The sequence below is a fragment of the Takifugu rubripes genome, chromosome 4 (genome assembly GCF_901000725.2).
Source record: "Takifugu rubripes chromosome 4, fTakRub1.2, whole genome shotgun sequence".
Lineage (NCBI taxonomy): Eukaryota > Metazoa > Chordata > Actinopteri > Tetraodontiformes > Tetraodontidae > Takifugu > Takifugu rubripes.
The window spans coordinates 2,668,279-2,685,208 of NC_042288.1; the positions used below are offsets into that span (position 1 = coordinate 2,668,279).

The following is a 16,930-nucleotide window of genomic DNA, read 5'->3' on the forward strand; positions in this document are numbered from 1 at the left end:
GACTCTTTCTCATGGGCAAATCCCAACTAAATAAAGAAAAACTTTGGAGAAAATCCAGAGACAACCACGAGTGTGCTTATATTTATTATGCATCTTTCCTTGTTCATCGCTCAGCTTGCTTCTTGATTGCTACATTTTGTTTTACTTCACAATTGCTGGGGACGTGACTCTGACTATTGAACCAGTTTCGTTTTCACAATTGTAGGCCCCAGTCTTTTTTGTAAGCCTATTATCGAGGACCAAATTCACTCTTAACGCACCTCAGAGCAAAGAATAATCTTATATGACATAAAATGTCAGGAAGGGGGACAATGGGGACAGAAAAGCCCCCAAATCCTTATGTTTGTATCCACAGCTTTTAAGAATGTGGCAAAAACACATTATATCCACAAATGACTAGACCTCTTTCTGTCTTTGGCCGGTTAGCTCAGATGGTTAGAGCGTGGTGCTAATAACGCCAAGGCTCCGCTATTTGCACAGTCAACATCTTCTGTCTCAAGCATTTTGCTTTTATTGGAACTTTTCACATTTTTCTTATACTAAATATTCTTGTTGCAATATAATATCTTGCTTTTCTTTCAAGCTTGAAGAAAGTCGCTTTGACTACTTTTCGTCATCCACAGGTCTTTGACCTCTGACATGGTGGCTTTAAATTCCAAACAAAACACAAGCGGTCAGATGTGAATATGCCAGAAAATCCATTTTCATCCAGATTTGGAGCTGTTTGAAAGCTGCCTTGTTTATAGATGACTTTCAGGAATGATAGTGAGAGTGTCGGACGAGACCGTTCATCATCATCATTATCATTATTATCAAAAACACAGGAGCTCACCAGGACTCAAACTTCTCTTCTCCAGACATAAGAGCCTGAGATCAATGACAATAAAATCAGACTATACTTTCAAGGGTCATTTCTTTAGTTTATAATTGAGAAATTGGTTTCTTAAAAGTTTGGTCTCTCTGCCCATGATGATGAGCTGAGATGTTTTCCTTCACAGCAGAAAACTGGTGGGAAGATTCTATTTCTTCACCACTGTTGATGACTGTTCAGAGTTTCATGGAGACTTTGATGAAGGAGACATGAGCTGAGTGGTCAGCATGCTTAAAAGAGAAAAAAAAAAAGAAATGATTTATGTCTTCTCTTAACACTGCTCTCAAATCACCACTGGTGAGTGGGCTTTAAAATAATGTGGTTTCAGTGCTAGCAGAGTCTGGCAACATCTTGTACGAATTCCAGAGATCTTTGGAGCAGTGTGAAACTACAGCTCTTCATTTGTACCATGACCAAGGGGGTCAGCAGCAGCAGCAGGTGGTCTTGTTTTGTACTGGATATCTTTATTTAAACTCAGAAGTTCTGATAGAAATATTTAAAACAAGGATGTTCAATATCAGCTTTTAGCAGAGCTGCTATTTTCCATCTTTACGAGATGTTGATGACTTCCACCTTAACTCTGAGCAAAGGTCTGATCAGCTTCATCTGCGAGGATGTCAAGGAGCTGTCGAGACCTGTCCACTCCGTTGTGTTTACCTGTCTGAGAAGCTCTCCTCTAAACTTTTATCGACACCGATTGGTGATCTCTTTTTGTTGCGATAGCTGCAGACAAGAGTACAGGAGCTGTTTGACTGGTCTTTAACACAGATCCTGACACACAAACCACAACTCAACTGTCATCATAAGGGATGGCAATGGACCCATAAAACTAGGCAACTTACAAGTTATTGTTGGACAAAACCTGATTTTGGGAACACTCAGTGAGCAGGGTTAATATCAGTCCTTTCACACTACTCGGTTTGTCAGTTTGGACCCATGGCGAACCATAAAGCAAGAGGATATACAAGAAGATGGAATGGTGGTGGTCTTGGGACTCTTTCTCATGGGCAAATCCCCAACTAAATAAAGAAAAAACTTTGGAGAAAATCCAGAGACAACACGAGTGTGCTTATATTTATTTATGCATCTTTCCTTGTTCATCGCTCAGCTTGCTTCTTGATTGGCTACATTTTGTTTTACTTCACAATTGCTGGGGACGTGACTCTGACTATTGAACCAGTTTCGTTTTCACAATTGTAGGCCCCAGTCTTTTTTGTAAGCCTATTATCGAGACAAATTCACTCTTAACGCACCTCAGAGCAAAGAATAATCTTATATGACATAAAATGTCAGGAAGGGGGACAATGGGGACAGAAAACGCCCCAATATCCTTATGTTTGTACCCACAGCTTTTAAGAATGTGGCAAAAACACATTATATCCACAAATGACTAGACCTCTTTCTGTCTTTGGCCGGTTAGCTCAGATGGTTAGAGCGTGGTGCTAATAACGCCAAGGTCATGGGTTCAAACCCCATACTGGCCACGAAGGCTCGCTATTTGCACAGTCAACATCTTCTGTCTCAAGCATTTTGCTTTTATTGGAACTTTTCACATTTTTCTTATACTAAATATTCTTGTTGCAATATAATATCTTGCTTTTCTTTCAAGCTTGAAGAAAGTCGCTTTGACTACTTTTCGTCATCCACAGGTCTTTGACCTCTGACATGGTGGCTTTAAATTCCAAACAAAACACAAGCGGTCAGATGTGAATATGCCAGAAAATCCATTTTCATCCAGATTTGGAGCTGTTTGAAAGCTGCCTTGTTTATAGATGACTTTCAGGAATGATAGTGAGCGTGTCGGACGAGACCGTTCATCATCATCATTATCATTATTATCAAAAACACAGGAGCTCACCAGGACTCAAACTTCTCTTCTCCAGACATAAGAGCCTGAGATCAATGACAATAAAATCAGACTATACTTTCAAGGGTCATTTCTTTAGTTTATAATTGAGAAATTGGTTTCTTAAAAGTTTGGTCTCTCTGCCCATGATGATGAGCTGAGATGTTTTCCTTCACAGCAGAAAACTGGTGGGAAGATTCTATTTCTTCACCACTGTTGATGACTGTTCAGAGTTTCATGGAGACTTTGATGAAGGAGACATGAGCTGAGTGGTCAGCATGCTTAAAAGAGAAAAAAAAAGAAATGTTTTATGTCTTCTCTTAACACTGCTCTCAAATCACCACTGGTGAGTGGGCTTTAAAATAATGTGGTTTCAGTGCTAGCAGAGTCTGGCAACATCTTGTACGAATTCCAGAGATCTTTGGAGCAGTGTGAAACTACAGCTCTTCATTTGTACCATGACCAAGGGGGTCAGCAGCAGCAGCAGGTGGTCTTGTTTTGTACTGGATATCTTTATTTAAACTCAGAAGTTCTGATAGAAATATTTAAAACAAGGATGTTCAATATCAGCTTTTAGCAGAGCTGCTATTTTCCATCTTTACGAGATGTTGATGACTTCCACCTTAACTCTGAGCAAAGGTCTGATCAGCTTCATCTGCGAGGATGTCAAGGAGCTGTCGAGACCTGTCCACTCCGTTGTGTTTACCTGTCTGAGAAGCTCTCCTCTAAACTTTTATCGACACCGATTGGTGATCTCTTTTTGTTGCGATAGCTGCAGACAAGAGTACAGGAGCTGTTTGACTGGTCTTTAACACAGATCCTGACACACAAACCACAACTCAACTGTCATCATAAGGGATGGCAATGGACCCATAAAACTAGGCAACTTACAAGTTATTGTTGGACAAAACCTGATTTTGGGAACACTCAGTGAGCAGGGTTAATATCAGTCCTTTCACACTACTCGGTTTGTCAGTTTGGACCCATGGCGAACCATAAAGCAAGAGGATATACAAGAAGATGGAATGGTGGTGGTCTTGGGACTCTTTCTCATGGGCAAATCCCCAACTAAATAAAGAAAAAACTTTGGAGAAAATCCAGAGACAACACGAGTGTGCTTATATTTATTTATGCATCTTTCCTTGTTCATCGCTCAGCTTGCTTCTTGATTGGCTACATTTTGTTTTACTTCACAATTGCTGGGGACGTGACTCTGACTATTGAACCAGTTTCGTTTTCACAATTGTAGGCCCCAGTCTTTTTTGTAAGCCTATTATCGAGACAAATTCACTCTTAACGCACCTCAGAGCAAAGAATAATCTTATATGACATAAAATGTCAGGAAGGGGGACAATGGGGACAGAAAACGCCCCAATATCCTTATGTTTGTACCCACAGCTTTTAAGAATGTGGCAAAAACACATTATATCCACAAATGACTAGACCTCTTTCTGTCTTTGGCCGGTTAGCTCAGATGGTTAGAGCGTGGTGCTAATAACGCCAAGGTCATGGGTTCAAACCCCATACTGGCCACGAAGGCTCGCTATTTGCACAGTCAACATCTTCTGTCTCAAGCATTTTGCTTTTATTGGAACTTTTCACATTTTTCTTATACTAAATATTCTTGTTGCAATATAATATCTTGCTTTTCTTTCAAGCTTGAAGAAAGTCGCTTTGACTACTTTTCGTCATCCACAGGTCTTTGACCTCTGACATGGTGGCTTTAAATTCCAAACAAAACACAAGCGGTCAGATGTGAATATGCCAGAAAATCCATTTTCATCCAGATTTGGAGCTGTTTGAAAGCTGCCTTGTTTATAGATGACTTTCAGGAATGATAGTGAGCGTGTCGGACGAGACCGTTCATCATCATCATTATCATTATTATCAAAAACACAGGAGCTCACCAGGACTCAAACTTCTCTTCTCCAGACATAAGAGCCTGAGATCAATGACAATAAAATCAGACTATACTTTCAAGGGTCATTTCTTTAGTTTATAATTGAGAAATTGGTTTCTTAAAAGTTTGGTCTCTCTGCCCATGATGATGAGCTGAGATGTTTTCCTTCGCAGCAGAAAACTGGTGGGAAGATTCTATTTCTTCACCACTGTTGATGACTGTTCAGAGTTTCATGGAGACTTTGATGAAGGAGACATGAGCTGAGTGGTCAGCATGCTTAAAAGAGAAAAAAAAGAAATGTTTTATGTCTTCTCTTAACACTGCTCTCAAATCACCACTGGTGAGTGGGCTTTAAAATAATGTGGTTTCAGTGCTAGCAGAGTCTGGCAACATCTTGTACGAATTCCAGAGATCTTTGGAGCAGTGTGAAACTACAGCTCTTCATTTGTACCATGACCAAGGGGGTCAGCAGCAGCAGCAGGTGGTCTTGTTTTGTACTGGATATCTTTATTTAAACTCAGAAGTTCTGATAGAAATATTTAAAACAAGGATGTTCAATATCAGCTTTTAGCAGAGCTGCTATTTTCCATCTTTACGAGATGTTGATGACTTCCACCTTAACTCTGAGCAAAGGTCTGATCAGCTTCATCTGCGAGGATGTCAAGGAGCTGTCGAGACCTGTCCACTCCGTTGTGTTTACCTGTCTGAGAAGCTCTCCTCTAAACTTTTATCGACACCGATTGGTGATCTCTTTTTGTTGCGATAGCTGCAGACAAGAGTACAGGAGCTGTTTGACTGGTCTTTAACACAGATCCTGACACACAAACCACAACTCAACTGTCATCATAAGGGATGGCAATGGACCCATAAAACTAGGCAACTTACAAGTTATTGTTGGACAAAACCTGATTTTGGGAACACTCAGTGAGCAGGGTTAATATCAGTCCTTTCACACTACTCGGTTTGTCAGTTTGGACCCATGGCGAACCATAAAGCAAGAGGATATACAAGAAGATGGAATGGTGGTGGTCTTGGGACTCTTTCTCATGGGCAAATCCCCAACTAAATAAAGAAAAAACTTTGGAGAAAATCCAGAGACAACACGAGTGTGCTTATATTTATTTATGCATCTTTCCTTGTTCATCGCTCAGCTTGCTTCTTGATTGGCTACATTTTGTTTTACTTCACAATTGCTGGGGACGTGACTCTGACTATTGAACCAGTTTCGTTTTCACAATTGTAGGCCCCAGTCTTTTTTGTAAGCCTATTATCGAGACAAATTCACTCTTAACGCACCTCAGAGCAAAGAATAATCTTATATGACATAAAATGTCAGGAAGGGGGACAATGGGGACAGAAAACGCCCCAATATCCTTATGTTTGTACCCACAGCTTTTAAGAATGTGGCAAAAACACATTATATCCACAAATGACTAGACCTCTTTCTGTCTTTGGCCGGTTAGCTCAGATGGTTAGAGCGTGGTGCTAATAACGCCAAGGTCATGGGTTCAAACCCCATACTGGCCACGAAGGCTCGCTATTTGCACAGTCAACATCTTCTGTCTCAAGCATTTTGCTTTTATTGGAACTTTTCACATTTTTCTTATACTAAATATTCTTGTTGCAATATAATATCTTGCTTTTCTTTCAAGCTTGAAGAAAGTCGCTTTGACTACTTTTCGTCATCCACAGGTCTTTGACCTCTGACATGGTGGCTTTAAATTCCAAACAAAACACAAGCGGTCAGATGTGAATATGCCAGAAAATCCATTTTCATCCAGATTTGGAGCTGTTTGAAAGCTGCCTTGTTTATAGATGACTTTCAGGAATGATAGTGAGCGTGTCGGACGAGACCGTTCATCATCATCATTATCATTATTATCAAAAACACAGGAGCTCACCAGGACTCAAACTTCTCTTCTCCAGACATAAGAGCCTGAGATCAATGACAATAAAATCAGACTATACTTTCAAGGGTCATTTCTTTAGTTTATAATTGAGAAATTGGTTTCTTAAAAGTTTGGTCTCTCTGCCCATGATGATGAGCTGAGATGTTTTCCTTCGCAGCAGAAAACTGGTGGGAAGATTCTATTTCTTCACCACTGTTGATGACTGTTCAGAGTTTCATGGAGACTTTGATGAAGGAGACATGAGCTGAGTGGTCAGCATGCTTAAAAGAGAAAAAAAAGAAATGTTTTATGTCTTCTCTTAACACTGCTCTCAAATCACCACTGGTGAGTGGGCTTTAAAATAATGTGGTTTCAGTGCTAGCAGAGTCTGGCAACATCTTGTACGAATTCCAGAGATCTTTGGAGCAGTGTGAAACTACAGCTCTTCATTTGTACCATGACCAAGGGGGTCAGCAGCAGCAGCAGGTGGTCTTGTTTTGTACTGGATATCTTTATTTAAACTCAGAAGTTCTGATAGAAATATTTAAAACAAGGATGTTCAATATCAGCTTTTAGCAGAGCTGCTATTTTCCATCTTTACGAGATGTTGATGACTTCCACCTTAACTCTGAGCAAAGGTCTGATCAGCTTCATCTGCGAGGATGTCAAGGAGCTGTCGAGACCTGTCCACTCCGTTGTGTTTACCTGTCTGAGAAGCTCTCCTCTAAACTTTTATCGACACCGATTGGTGATCTCTTTTTGTTGCGATAGCTGCAGACAAGAGTACAGGAGCTGTTTGACTGGTCTTTAACACAGATCCTGACACACAAACCACAACTCAACTGTCATCATAAGGGATGGCAATGGACCCATAAAACTAGGCAACTTACAAGTTATTGTTGGACAAAACCTGATTTTGGGAACACTCAGTGAGCAGGGTTAATATCAGTCCTTTCACACTACTCGGTTTGTCAGTTTGGACCCATGGCGAACCATAAAGCAAGAGGATATACAAGAAGATGGAATGGTGGTGGTCTTGGGACTCTTTCTCATGGGCAAATCCCCAACTAAATAAAGAAAAAACTTTGGAGAAAATCCAGAGACAACACGAGTGTGCTTATATTTATTTATGCATCTTTCCTTGTTCATCGCTCAGCTTGCTTCTTGATTGGCTACATTTTGTTTTACTTCACAATTGCTGGGGACGTGACTCTGACTATTGAACCAGTTTCGTTTTCACAATTGTAGGCCCCAGTCTTTTTTGTAAGCCTATTATCGAGACAAATTCACTCTTAACGCACCTCAGAGCAAAGAATAATCTTATATGACATAAAATGTCAGGAAGGGGGACAATGGGGACAGAAAACGCCCCAATATCCTTATGTTTGTACCCACAGCTTTTAAGAATGTGGCAAAAACACATTATATCCACAAATGACTAGACCTCTTTCTGTCTTTGGCCGGTTAGCTCAGATGGTTAGAGCGTGGTGCTAATAACGCCAAGGTCATGGGTTCAAACCCCATACTGGCCACGAAGGCTCGCTATTTGCACAGTCAACATCTTCTGTCTCAAGCATTTTGCTTTTATTGGAACTTTTCACATTTTTCTTATACTAAATATTCTTGTTGCAATATAATATCTTGCTTTTCTTTCAAGCTTGAAGAAAGTCGCTTTGACTACTTTTCGTCATCCACAGGTCTTTGACCTCTGACATGGTGGCTTTAAATTCCAAACAAAACACAAGCGGTCAGATGTGAATATGCCAGAAAATCCATTTTCATCCAGATTTGGAGCTGTTTGAAAGCTGCCTTGTTTATAGATGACTTTCAGGAATGATAGTGAGCGTGTCGGACGAGACCGTTCATCATCATCATTATCATTATTATCAAAAACACAGGAGCTCACCAGGACTCAAACTTCTCTTCTCCAGACATAAGAGCCTGAGATCAATGACAATAAAATCAGACTATACTTTCAAGGGTCATTTCTTTAGTTTATAATTGAGAAATTGGTTTCTTAAAAGTTTGGTCTCTCTGCCCATGATGATGAGCTGAGATGTTTTCCTTCACAGCAGAAAACTGGTGGGAAGATTCTATTTCTTCACCACTGTTGATGACTGTTCAGAGTTTCATGGAGACTTTGATGAAGGAGACATGAGCTGAGTGGTCAGCATGCTTAAAAGAGAAAAAAAAAGAAATGTTTTATGTCTTCTCTTAACACTGCTCTCAAATCACCACTGGTGAGTGGGCTTTAAAATAATGTGGTTTCAGTGCTAGCAGAGTCTGGCAACATCTTGTACGAATTCCAGAGATCTTTGGAGCAGTGTGAAACTACAGCTCTTCATTTGTACCATGACCAAGGGGGTCAGCAGCAGCAGCAGGTGGTCTTGTTTTGTACTGGATATCTTTATTTAAACTCAGAAGTTCTGATAGAAATATTTAAAACAAGGATGTTCAATATCAGCTTTTAGCAGAGCTGCTATTTTCCATCTTTACGAGATGTTGATGACTTCCACCTTAACTCTGAGCAAAGGTCTGATCAGCTTCATCTGCGAGGATGTCAAGGAGCTGTCGAGACCTGTCCACTCCGTTGTGTTTACCTGTCTGAGAAGCTCTCCTCTAAACTTTTATCGACACCGATTGGTGATCTCTTTTTGTTGCGATAGCTGCAGACAAGAGTACAGGAGCTGTTTGACTGGTCTTTAACACAGATCCTGACACACAAACCACAACTCAACTGTCATCATAAGGGATGGCAATGGACCCATAAAACTAGGCAACTTACAAGTTATTGTTGGACAAAACCTGATTTTGGGAACACTCAGTGAGCAGGGTTAATATCAGTCCTTTCACACTACTCGGTTTGTCAGTTTGGACCCATGGCGAACCATAAAGCAAGAGGATATACAAGAAGATGGAATGGTGGTGGTCTTGGGACTCTTTCTCATGGGCAAATCCCCAACTAAATAAAGAAAAAACTTTGGAGAAAATCCAGAGACAACACGAGTGTGCTTATATTTATTTATGCATCTTTCCTTGTTCATCGCTCAGCTTGCTTCTTGATTGGCTACATTTTGTTTTACTTCACAATTGCTGGGGACGTGACTCTGACTATTGAACCAGTTTCGTTTTCACAATTGTAGGCCCCAGTCTTTTTTGTAAGCCTATTATCGAGACAAATTCACTCTTAACGCACCTCAGAGCAAAGAATAATCTTATATGACATAAAATGTCAGGAAGGGGGACAATGGGGACAGAAAACGCCCCAATATCCTTATGTTTGTACCCACAGCTTTTAAGAATGTGGCAAAAACACATTATATCCACAAATGACTAGACCTCTTTCTGTCTATGGCCGGTTAGCTCAGATGGTTAGAGCGTGGTGCTAATAACGCCAAGGTCATGGGTTCAAACCCCATACTGGCCACGAAGGCTCGCTATTTGCACAGTCAACATCTTCTGTCTCAAGCATTTTGCTTTTATTGGAACTTTTCACATTTTTCTTATACTAAATATTCTTGTTGCAATATAATATCTTGCTTTTCTTTCAAGCTTGAAGAAAGTCGCTTTGACTACTTTTCGTCATCCACAGGTCTTTGACCTCTGACATGGTGGCTTTAAATTCCAAACAAAACACAAGCGGTCAGATGTGAATATGCCAGAAAATCCATTTTCATCCAGATTTGGAGCTGTTTGAAAGCTGCCTTGTTTATAGATGACTTTCAGGAATGATAGTGAGAGTGTCGGACGAGACCGTTCATCATCATCATTATCATTATTATCAAAAACACAGGAGCTCACCAGGACTCAAACTTCTCTTCTCCAGACATAAGAGCCTGAGATCAATGACAATAAAATCAGACTATACTTTCAAGGGTCATTTCTTTAGTTTATAATTGAGAAATTGGTTTCTTAAAAGTTTGGTCTCTCTGCCCATGATGATGAGCTGAGATGTTTTCCTTCGCAGCAGAAAACTGGTGGGAAGATTCTATTTCTTCACCACTGTTGATGACTGTTCAGAGTTTCATGGAGACTTTGATGAAGGAGACATGAGCTGAGTGGTCAGCATGCTTAAAAGAGAAAAAAAAGAAATGTTTTATGTCTTCTCTTAACACTGCTCTCAAATCACCACTGGTGAGTGGGCTTTAAAATAATGTGGTTTCAGTGCTAGCAGAGTCTGGCAACATCTTGTACGAATTCCAGAGATCTTTGGAGCAGTGTGAAACTACAGCTCTTCATTTGTACCATGACCAAGGGGGTCAGCAGCAGCAGCAGGTGGTCTTGTTTTGTACTGGATATCTTTATTTAAACTCAGAAGTTCTGATAGAAATATTTAAAACAAGGATGTTCAATATCAGCTTTTAGCAGAGCTGCTATTTTCCATCTTTACGAGATGTTGATGACTTCCACCTTAACTCTGAGCAAAGGTCTGATCAGCTTCATCTGCGAGGATGTCAAGGAGCTGTCGAGACCTGTCCACTCCGTTGTGTTTACCTGTCTGAGAAGCTCTCCTCTAAACTTTTATCGACACCGATTGGTGATCTCTTTTTGTTGCGATAGCTGCAGACAAGAGTACAGGAGCTGTTTGACTGGTCTTTAACACAGATCCTGACACACAAACCACAACTCAACTGTCATCATAAGGGATGGCAATGGACCCATAAAACTAGGCAACTTACAAGTTATTGTTGGACAAAACCTGATTTTGGGAACACTCAGTGAGCAGGGTTAATATCAGTCCTTTCACACTACTCGGTTTGTCAGTTTGGACCCATGGCGAACCATAAAGCAAGAGGATATACAAGAAGATGGAATGGTGGTGGTCTTGGGACTCTTTCTCATGGGCAAATCCCCAACTAAATAAAGAAAAAACTTTGGAGAAAATCCAGAGACAACACGAGTGTGCTTATATTTATTTATGCATCTTTCCTTGTTCATCGCTCAGCTTGCTTCTTGATTGGCTACATTTTGTTTTACTTCACAATTGCTGGGGACGTGACTCTGACTATTGAACCAGTTTCGTTTTCACAATTGTAGGCCCCAGTCTTTTTTGTAAGCCTATTATCGAGACAAATTCACTCTTAACGCACCTCAGAGCAAAGAATAATCTTATATGACATAAAATGTCAGGAAGGGGGACAATGGGGACAGAAAACGCCCCAATATCCTTATGTTTGTACCCACAGCTTTTAAGAATGTGGCAAAAACACATTATATCCACAAATGACTAGACCTCTTTCTGTCTTTGGCCGGTTAGCTCAGATGGTTAGAGCGTGGTGCTAATAACGCCAAGGTCATGGGTTCAAACCCCATACTGGCCACGAAGGCTCGCTATTTGCACAGTCAACATCTTCTGTCTCAAGCATTTTGCTTTTATTGGAACTTTTCACATTTTTCTTATACTAAATATTCTTGTTGCAATATAATATCTTGCTTTTCTTTCAAGCTTGAAGAAAGTCGCTTTGACTACTTTTCGTCATCCACAGGTCTTTGACCTCTGACATGGTGGCTTTAAATTCCAAACAAAACACAAGCGGTCAGATGTGAATATGCCAGAAAATCCATTTTCATCCAGATTTGGAGCTGTTTGAAAGCTGCCTTGTTTATAGATGACTTTCAGGAATGATAGTGAGAGTGTCGGACGAGACCGTTCATCATCATCATTATCATTATTATCAAAAACACAGGAGCTCACCAGGACTCAAACTTCTCTTCTCCAGACATAAGAGCCTGAGATCAATGACAATAAAATCAGACTATACTTTCAAGGGTCATTTCTTTAGTTTATAATTGAGAAATTGGTTTCTTAAAAGTTTGGTCTCTCTGCCCATGATGATGAGCTGAGATGTTTTCCTTCACAGCAGAAAACTGGTGGGAAGATTCTATTTCTTCACCACTGTTGATGACTGTTCAGAGTTTCATGGAGACTTTGATGAAGGAGACATGAGCTGAGTGGTCAGCATGCTTAAAAGAGAAAAAAAAAGAAATGTTTTATGTCTTCTCTTAACACTGCTCTCAAATCACCACTGGTGAGTGGGCTTTAAAATAATGTGGTTTCAGTGCTAGCAGAGTCTGGCAACATCTTGTACGAATTCCAGAGATCTTTGGAGCAGTGTGAAACTACAGCTCTTCATTTGTACCATGACCAAGGGGGTCAGCAGCAGCAGCAGGTGGTCTTGTTTTGTACTGGATATCTTTATTTAAACTCAGAAGTTCTGATAGAAATATTTAAAACAAGGATGTTCAATATCAGCTTTTAGCAGAGCTGCTATTTTCCATCTTTACGAGATGTTGATGACTTCCACCTTAACTCTGAGCAAAGGTCTGATCAGCTTCATCTGCGAGGATGTCAAGGAGCTGTCGAGACCTGTCCACTCCGTTGTGTTTACCTGTCTGAGAAGCTCTCCTCTAAACTTTTATCGACACCGATTGGTGATCTCTTTTTGTTGCGATAGCTGCAGACAAGAGTACAGGAGCTGTTTGACTGGTCTTTAACACAGATCCTGACACACAAACCACAACTCAACTGTCATCATAAGGGATGGCAATGGACCCATAAAACTAGGCAACTTACAAGTTATTGTTGGACAAAACCTGATTTTGGGAACACTCAGTGAGCAGGGTTAATATCAGTCCTTTCACACTACTCGGTTTGTCAGTTTGGACCCATGGCGAACCATAAAGCAAGAGGATATACAAGAAGATGGAATGGTGGTGGTCTTGGGACTCTTTCTCATGGGCAAATCCCCAACTAAATAAAGAAAAAACTTTGGAGAAAATCCAGAGACAACACGAGTGTGCTTATATTTATTTATGCATCTTTCCTTGTTCATCGCTCAGCTTGCTTCTTGATTGGCTACATTTTGTTTTACTTCACAATTGCTGGGGACGTGACTCTGACTATTGAACCAGTTTCGTTTTCACAATTGTAGGCCCCAGTCTTTTTTGTAAGCCTATTATCGAGACAAATTCACTCTTAACGCACCTCAGAGCAAAGAATAATCTTATATGACATAAAATGTCAGGAAGGGGGACAATGGGGACAGAAAACGCCCCAATATCCTTATGTTTGTACCCACAGCTTTTAAGAATGTGGCAAAAACACATTATATCCACAAATGACTAGACCTCTTTCTGTCTTTGGCCGGTTAGCTCAGATGGTTAGAGCGTGGTGCTAATAACGCCAAGGTCATGGGTTCAAACCCCATACTGGCCACGAAGGCTCGCTATTTGCACAGTCAACATCTTCTGTCTCAAGCATTTTGCTTTTATTGGAACTTTTCACATTTTTCTTATACTAAATATTCTTGTTGCAATATAATATCTTGCTTTTCTTTCAAGCTTGAAGAAAGTCGCTTTGACTACTTTTCGTCATCCACAGGTCTTTGACCTCTGACATGGTGGCTTTAAATTCCAAACAAAACACAAGCGGTCAGATGTGAATATGCCAGAAAATCCATTTTCATCCAGATTTGGAGCTGTTTGAAAGCTGCCTTGTTTATAGATGACTTTCAGGAATGATAGTGAGCGTGTCGGACGAGACCGTTCATCATCATCATTATCATTATTATCAAAAACACAGGAGCTCACCAGGACTCAAACTTCTCTTCTCCAGACATAAGAGCCTGAGATCAATGACAATAAAATCAGACTATACTTTCAAGGGTCATTTCTTTAGTTTATAATTGAGAAATTGGTTTCTTAAAAGTTTGGTCTCTCTGCCCATGATGATGAGCTGAGATGTTTTCCTTCGCAGCAGAAAACTGGTGGGAAGATTCTATTTCTTCACCACTGTTGATGACTGTTCAGAGTTTCATGGAGACTTTGATGAAGGAGACATGAGCTGAGTGGTCAGCATGCTTAAAAGAGAAAAAAAAGAAATGTTTTATGTCTTCTCTTAACACTGCTCTCAAATCACCACTGGTGAGTGGGCTTTAAAATAATGTGGTTTCAGTGCTAGCAGAGTCTGGCAACATCTTGTACGAATTCCAGAGATCTTTGGAGCAGTGTGAAACTACAGCTCTTCATTTGTACCATGACCAAGGGGGTCAGCAGCAGCAGCAGGTGGTCTTGTTTTGTACTGGATATCTTTATTTAAACTCAGAAGTTCTGATAGAAATATTTAAAACAAGGATGTTCAATATCAGCTTTTAGCAGAGCTGCTATTTTCCATCTTTACGAGATGTTGATGACTTCCACCTTAACTCTGAGCAAAGGTCTGATCAGCTTCATCTGCGAGGATGTCAAGGAGCTGTCGAGACCTGTCCACTCCGTTGTGTTTACCTGTCTGAGAAGCTCTCCTCTAAACTTTTATCGACACCGATTGGTGATCTCTTTTTGTTGCGATAGCTGCAGACAAGAGTACAGGAGCTGTTTGACTGGTCTTTAACACAGATCCTGACACACAAACCACAACTCAACTGTCATCATAAGGGATGGCAATGGACCCATAAAACTAGGCAACTTACAAGTTATTGTTGGACAAAACCTGATTTTGGGAACACTCAGTGAGCAGGGTTAATATCAGTCCTTTCACACTACTCGGTTTGTCAGTTTGGACCCATGGCGAACCATAAAGCAAGAGGATATACAAGAAGATGGAATGGTGGTGGTCTTGGGACTCTTTCTCATGGGCAAATCCCCAACTAAATAAAGAAAAAACTTTGGAGAAAATCCAGAGACAACACGAGTGTGCTTATATTTATTTATGCATCTTTCCTTGTTCATCGCTCAGCTTGCTTCTTGATTGGCTACATTTTGTTTTACTTCACAATTGCTGGGGACGTGACTCTGACTATTGAACCAGTTTCGTTTTCACAATTGTAGGCCCCAGTCTTTTTTGTAAGCCTATTATCGAGACAAATTCACTCTTAACGCACCTCAGAGCAAAGAATAATCTTATATGACATAAAATGTCAGGAAGGGGGACAATGGGGACAGAAAACGCCCCAATATCCTTATGTTTGTACCCACAGCTTTTAAGAATGTGGCAAAAACACATTATATCCACAAATGACTAGACCTCTTTCTGTCTTTGGCCGGTTAGCTCAGATGGTTAGAGCGTGGTGCTAATAACGCCAAGGTCATGGGTTCAAACCCCATACTGGCCACGAAGGCTCGCTATTTGCACAGTCAACATCTTCTGTCTCAAGCATTTTGCTTTTATTGGAACTTTTCACATTTTTCTTATACTAAATATTCTTGTTGCAATATAATATCTTGCTTTTCTTTCAAGCTTGAAGAAAGTCGCTTTGACTACTTTTCGTCATCCACAGGTCTTTGACCTCTGACATGGTGGCTTTAAATTCCAAACAAAACACAAGCGGTCAGATGTGAATATGCCAGAAAATCCATTTTCATCCAGATTTGGAGCTGTTTGAAAGCTGCCTTGTTTATAGATGACTTTCAGGAATGATAGTGAGCGTGTCGGACGAGACCGTTCATCATCATCATTATCATTATTATCAAAAACACAGGAGCTCACCAGGACTCAAACTTCTCTTCTCCAGACATAAGAGCCTGAGATCAATGACAATAAAATCAGACTATACTTTCAAGGGTCATTTCTTTAGTTTATAATTGAGAAATTGGTTTCTTAAAAGTTTGGTCTCTCTGCCCATGATGATGAGCTGAGATGTTTTCCTTCACAGCAGAAAACTGGTGGGAAGATTCTATTTCTTCACCACTGTTGATGACTGTTCAGAGTTTCATGGAGACTTTGATGAAGGAGACATGAGCTGAGTGGTCAGCATGCTTAAAAGAAAAAAAAAAGAAATGTTTTATGTCTTCTCTTAACACTGCTCTCAAATCACCACTGGTGAGTGGGCTTTAAAATAATGTGGTTTCAGTGCTAGCAGAGTCTGGCAACATCTTGTACGAATTCCAGAGATCTTTGGAGCAGTGTGAAACTACAGCTCTTCATTTGTACCATGACCAAGGGGGTCAGCAGCAGCAGCAGGTGGTCTTGTTTTGTACTGGATATCTTTATTTAAACTCAGAAGTTCTGATAGAAATATTTAAAACAAGGATGTTCAATATCAGCTTTTAGCAGAGCTGCTATTTTCCATCTTTACGAGATGTTGATGACTTCCACCTTAACTCTGAGCAAAGGTCTGATCAGCTTCATCTGCGAGGATGTCAAGGAGCTGTCGAGACCTGTCCACTCCGTTGTGTTTACCTGTCTGAGAAGCTCTCCTCTAAACTTTTATCGACACCGATTGGTGATCTCTTTTTGTTGCGATAGCTGCAGACAAGAGTACAGGAGCTGTTTGACTGGTCTTTAACACAGATCCTGACACACAAACCACAACTCAACTGTCATCATAAGGGATGGCAATGGACCCATAAAACTAGGCAACTTACAAGTTATTGTTGGACAAAACCTGATTTTGGGAACACTCAGTGAGCAGGGTTAATATCAGTCC

At 40.4% G+C, this 16,930-nt stretch overlaps 17 non-coding genes across 17 annotated transcripts; all 17 read left to right on the forward strand.

The window, feature by feature from the left end:
* The first annotated feature begins 889 nt into the window (after window positions 1–889).
* Window positions 890–1,094, forward strand: LOC115249716 (small nucleolar RNA U3). The gene has a single exon (XR_003888398.1). It is a non-coding gene; the product is annotated as a small nucleolar RNA U3 (small nucleolar RNA).
* Window positions 1,095–2,281: 1,187 nt separating this feature from the next.
* Window positions 2,282–2,355, forward strand: trnai-aau (transfer RNA isoleucine (anticodon AAU)). The gene has a single exon. It is a non-coding gene; the product is annotated as a tRNA-Ile (tRNA).
* A 431-nt stretch (window positions 2,356–2,786) lies between these two features.
* Window positions 2,787–2,991, forward strand: LOC115249717 (small nucleolar RNA U3). Its single transcript, XR_003888399.1, has one exon. It is a non-coding gene; the product is annotated as a small nucleolar RNA U3 (small nucleolar RNA).
* Window positions 2,992–4,176: 1,185 nt separating this feature from the next.
* On the forward strand, window positions 4,177–4,250 carry trnai-aau (transfer RNA isoleucine (anticodon AAU)). The gene has a single exon. It is a non-coding gene; the product is annotated as a tRNA-Ile (tRNA).
* A 431-nt stretch (window positions 4,251–4,681) lies between these two features.
* LOC115249724 (small nucleolar RNA U3) lies at window positions 4,682–4,886 on the forward strand. The gene has a single exon (XR_003888406.1). It is a non-coding gene; the product is annotated as a small nucleolar RNA U3 (small nucleolar RNA).
* Window positions 4,887–6,070: 1,184 nt separating this feature from the next.
* On the forward strand, window positions 6,071–6,144 carry trnai-aau (transfer RNA isoleucine (anticodon AAU)). Its single transcript has one exon. It is a non-coding gene; the product is annotated as a tRNA-Ile (tRNA).
* Window positions 6,145–6,575: 431 nt separating this feature from the next.
* Window positions 6,576–6,780, forward strand: LOC115249725 (small nucleolar RNA U3). The gene has a single exon (XR_003888407.1). It is a non-coding gene; the product is annotated as a small nucleolar RNA U3 (small nucleolar RNA).
* A 1,184-nt stretch (window positions 6,781–7,964) lies between these two features.
* trnai-aau (transfer RNA isoleucine (anticodon AAU)) lies at window positions 7,965–8,038 on the forward strand. Its single transcript has one exon. It is a non-coding gene; the product is annotated as a tRNA-Ile (tRNA).
* Window positions 8,039–8,469: 431 nt separating this feature from the next.
* LOC115249718 (small nucleolar RNA U3) lies at window positions 8,470–8,674 on the forward strand. The gene has a single exon (XR_003888400.1). It is a non-coding gene; the product is annotated as a small nucleolar RNA U3 (small nucleolar RNA).
* A 1,185-nt stretch (window positions 8,675–9,859) lies between these two features.
* trnai-aau (transfer RNA isoleucine (anticodon AAU)) lies at window positions 9,860–9,933 on the forward strand. The gene has a single exon. It is a non-coding gene; the product is annotated as a tRNA-Ile (tRNA).
* Window positions 9,934–10,364: 431 nt separating this feature from the next.
* On the forward strand, window positions 10,365–10,569 carry LOC115249727 (small nucleolar RNA U3). The gene has a single exon (XR_003888409.1). It is a non-coding gene; the product is annotated as a small nucleolar RNA U3 (small nucleolar RNA).
* Window positions 10,570–11,753: 1,184 nt separating this feature from the next.
* trnai-aau (transfer RNA isoleucine (anticodon AAU)) lies at window positions 11,754–11,827 on the forward strand. Its single transcript has one exon. It is a non-coding gene; the product is annotated as a tRNA-Ile (tRNA).
* A 431-nt stretch (window positions 11,828–12,258) lies between these two features.
* LOC115249719 (small nucleolar RNA U3) lies at window positions 12,259–12,463 on the forward strand. The gene has a single exon (XR_003888401.1). It is a non-coding gene; the product is annotated as a small nucleolar RNA U3 (small nucleolar RNA).
* A 1,185-nt stretch (window positions 12,464–13,648) lies between these two features.
* On the forward strand, window positions 13,649–13,722 carry trnai-aau (transfer RNA isoleucine (anticodon AAU)). Its single transcript has one exon. It is a non-coding gene; the product is annotated as a tRNA-Ile (tRNA).
* Window positions 13,723–14,153: 431 nt separating this feature from the next.
* LOC115249728 (small nucleolar RNA U3) lies at window positions 14,154–14,358 on the forward strand. The gene has a single exon (XR_003888410.1). It is a non-coding gene; the product is annotated as a small nucleolar RNA U3 (small nucleolar RNA).
* A 1,184-nt stretch (window positions 14,359–15,542) lies between these two features.
* On the forward strand, window positions 15,543–15,616 carry trnai-aau (transfer RNA isoleucine (anticodon AAU)). Its single transcript has one exon. It is a non-coding gene; the product is annotated as a tRNA-Ile (tRNA).
* Window positions 15,617–16,047: 431 nt separating this feature from the next.
* LOC115249720 (small nucleolar RNA U3) lies at window positions 16,048–16,252 on the forward strand. The gene has a single exon (XR_003888402.1). It is a non-coding gene; the product is annotated as a small nucleolar RNA U3 (small nucleolar RNA).
* Window positions 16,253–16,930: the final 678 nt, after the last annotated feature.